Below are 3,411 nucleotides of genomic sequence, written 5' to 3' on the forward strand. Positions count from 1 at the left end.
TGTTCTAACGTATTCGATAAAGTGTGCCTTGCACACGAAAGCTCATGCCTTGAATAAACCTTTGTTGGTCTTAAAGGTGCCATCGGACTCTAAAGTTGTTGTTCTTACAAACAGTAAATCTTCTTTGTGTCTTTCTTGTACTAATATGGGATTACAGACAAATAGCATAAAGGTCACGAATCTGCAGACAGGCTTGCTCCAACGCCCTGTTTCATAATGTTTCTTCAGAGCAGAATAGGTGAATCCTTTCCCACTTAGCATTCATCCCTGCATGCTGTCTCTCTGCATCATGCTCACACTCAGGGAAATCGTCTCTTATTCAGCTTTCTCTCTGTGGGCCTTTCTCTCAAAGACTTTATCCCGTGATCTGTCTGCGGTTATCCCAACTAGAGGATGGCAAACCTAGGAAAGGGTGACTTTTTACCAGTCATATTCTCTCTCTCTCTCTCTCTCCCTCCCCAACATACCTCACAGGGTTGTTGTGAGGATAATACAGAGGCGGGAATGATGATGTGAGCCCCTTAAGATCCTCATTGGGGAGAAAAGCAGCCTGTAAAATATGGAAGTAAATCAAATTAGCAGTATCCAGAATGCAGCGGTAGCCATTTTTCAGTCTCCCCGGATGTTGAGCTAAAAAGAACCTCGAAGGGAGGCCCCACCCAGCATGAAACTACTGAACGGGAAGTCATCCCAAAAATATTTGATCGCGTTTCGTGGAATAAAAACCCAAGATTCCCCAGCCGTGACTGGTGTTAATCAGCTGAAATGTACGTTCGTTCTAAAAGTGCTTCAGGATTCCTGTCTGGGGGTCTGCAATGTGAGGCAGGGCATTGTGGGGCTCCCTGGCTGTGGCCCTCCTTACGAAAAGTCAAAGGGTTTTTGTCTTCATCCATGAAATGATGGAAGTAGAGCTGCCGACTCTGGAATGGGGAAGACCTGGAGATTTGGGTGTGGGTGTGGAACCTGGGGGGGGGGGGGTGAGGACTCCATAGACCTCAGCAGGGCACAGTGCAAGAGGGACCAACTTCCAAAGCAGCCATGGGAAATGGGATTACAGACAAATAGCATAAAGGTCAAGAATCTGCAGACAGGCCTGCTCCAACGCCCTGTTTCATAAGGTTTCTTCAGAGCGGAATAGGTGTAAACTCAGTGAATCCTTTCCCACTTAGATCTGTCAGCTGGAGATCAGCTGTAATTATGGGAGGTCTCCAGCCACCACTTGGAGCTTTGTACAAACAACAGAGAGATCATGGGAAGGATGCAGGCAATGAAGGAAACAGCTGTGATGTAGTATTATGAAAATATATATTTAAACTGCTGTTTTGCAGTGAGTAGTATTTCTTCAACAGGTAATCAAGATGTACGCGCGCGCACACAACAGAATGTGCATATATTCCCGTTTCACATGACCGCTTTATCTCAGTGTGCTGCATGACGTGTAAACTAATGTTATTAGCCTCCAGCTCACACATTTTTGTCTTAGCTCAGGAAGGAGGGCTCCAGAGCAAACTGATTTATGCAGCAGCCAAATCGCTTGCTCACAACTTTAATGCCAGTTGCTCACAAAGTAGAATTTTTTTGCTCACAAGACTCTACAGCTTAGAGGGAGCATCGCCCAGACCTCACCTATGGTTTGCTTCTATTCTGAAATTGTGGTCCTTTTAAATTAGAGGTTGCCAAGGATGGGTCCCTCGTAATAACCTGCAGGATTCCCCACTGGCATTCCCAAGACCCAATTCAAGTCAGGAAAATGCCATGGGAAGGCAGGCTGCTGCCCCTTTGCCGTGTGTACTGTGGTCCCAATTCAAACTGGGCACTGAATGCACAGGAATTGATATATGGCAGTGATGGCGAACCTTTTAGAGACTGAGTGCCCAAACTGCGACCCAAAACCCACTTATTTATCGCAAAGTGCCAACGCGGCAATTTAACCTGAATACTGAGGTTTTACTTTAGAAAAAACCCATACATTAACTTAAGATGATCCAAACAAAGTGAGGAAAGCAATTCCAAATGCTTTCATTTACTTAAAATTATTTGGCAGAGAATTTGACACTTTAATGATGGTCTGGGCCTGGCTGGGGCAATGGCACGCGTGCCCACAGAGAGGGCTCTGAGTGCCACCTCTGGCACCCGTGCCATAGGTTCGCCACCACTGATATATGGTAACTTATACTTGCTACACAGAGTGGGGACCCCAGATCCAACCTGTCTGCTCTGTAACGTCTGAATCAGCATTACTGAAGCCAATGCAGCAGTGGTGAAATTTGAGCTTCCTGGCTCACTAATGTGCTACCACCAAGTTCTGGAAGGACTTTGCTATGTCGATCCAGGCAGTGGTCACTTCCAGGCTGGATTACTGTAATTCACTCTATGCGGGGCTGCCTTTGAACCTGACTTGGAAACTCCAGTGAGTGCAGAATACGGCCGTGTGCTTGCTGATGGTATCGTGCATGCGGGCACGCATTCAGCCAGTGTGGCGCCAACTGCACTGGCTACCAATTGAGTACTGGATCCACTTCAAGGTTTATGGCGCTGACCTTTAAAGCCCTACATGGCGTGGGACCCGCAGACCTTCGGAACTTCCTCTCCCCATATATGCCCCAGAGAGCCTTGTGCTCTGCAGACCAACATCTACTGGTAGTCCATGGCCTAAAAGACATCTGCCTAGGCTCAGCCAGGACCAGGGCCTTCTCTGCCCTGTCCCCGGACTGGTGGAATGCACTCCCAATAGAAATCAGGGCCCTGCAGGACTTGTTACAATTCCGCAGGGCCTGTAAAATGGAGCTGTTCCACCAGGCCTGCCCTGCCCATAGTAAACTACAGATGCTTAAAGGTAAAGGTTTCCCTTGCTCGAAAGCCAGTCGAATCCAGGGTTGCAGTGCTCATCTCCGTTTCAAAGCCGAAGAGCCAGCGCTGTCCAAAGACGTTTCCGTGGTCATGTGGCCAGCATGACTAAACACCAAGGTGCACGGAACGCTGTTACCTTCCCACTGAAGTGGTCCCTATTTATCTACTTGCAATTTCTTGCTTTCGAACTGCTAGGTTGGCAGGAGCTGGAACTAGAGACGGGAGCTCACTCCGTCACGCGGCACCCGGGTCTCGAATTGCTGAACTACTGACCTTCCACAGCCTGCAGTTCAGCGTCTTAACCACTTGAGCCAGCGCACCACAGATGCTTACTATCCTGCTAACATCTAACAGGAAGCATATTGGATGGCTCTGGAGCCATGTACGTTTCTTTGATGCCATCTTGTGTAATTTAAATGGTTTTAATTATATATTTATTGTGTTTTCTTTGTGTTGCGAACTGCCCTGAGCCCACCATGAGATAGGGCGGGATATAAGTAAAATAAATAAATAAATAAATAAATAAATAAATAAAAGAATCTTTTTATTGGCATTTCCATC

General features: G+C 47.1%; 1 protein-coding gene across 1 annotated transcript in view; it reads right to left on the reverse strand.

Annotated features, from left to right (window-relative positions):
* The window catches only part of LOC107122266 (transcription factor HES-5-like), a 10,506-nt gene that overhangs the window by 4,376 nt on the left and 2,719 nt on the right, over positions 1-3,411 (reverse strand). The gene's annotated exons all lie outside the window — the stretch shown is intronic.

The sequence above is a fragment of the Gekko japonicus genome, unplaced genomic scaffold (genome assembly GCF_001447785.1).
Source record: "Gekko japonicus isolate JY-2015 unplaced genomic scaffold, Gekko_japonicus_V1.1 scaffold135, whole genome shotgun sequence".
Lineage (NCBI taxonomy): Eukaryota > Metazoa > Chordata > Lepidosauria > Squamata > Gekkonidae > Gekko > Gekko japonicus.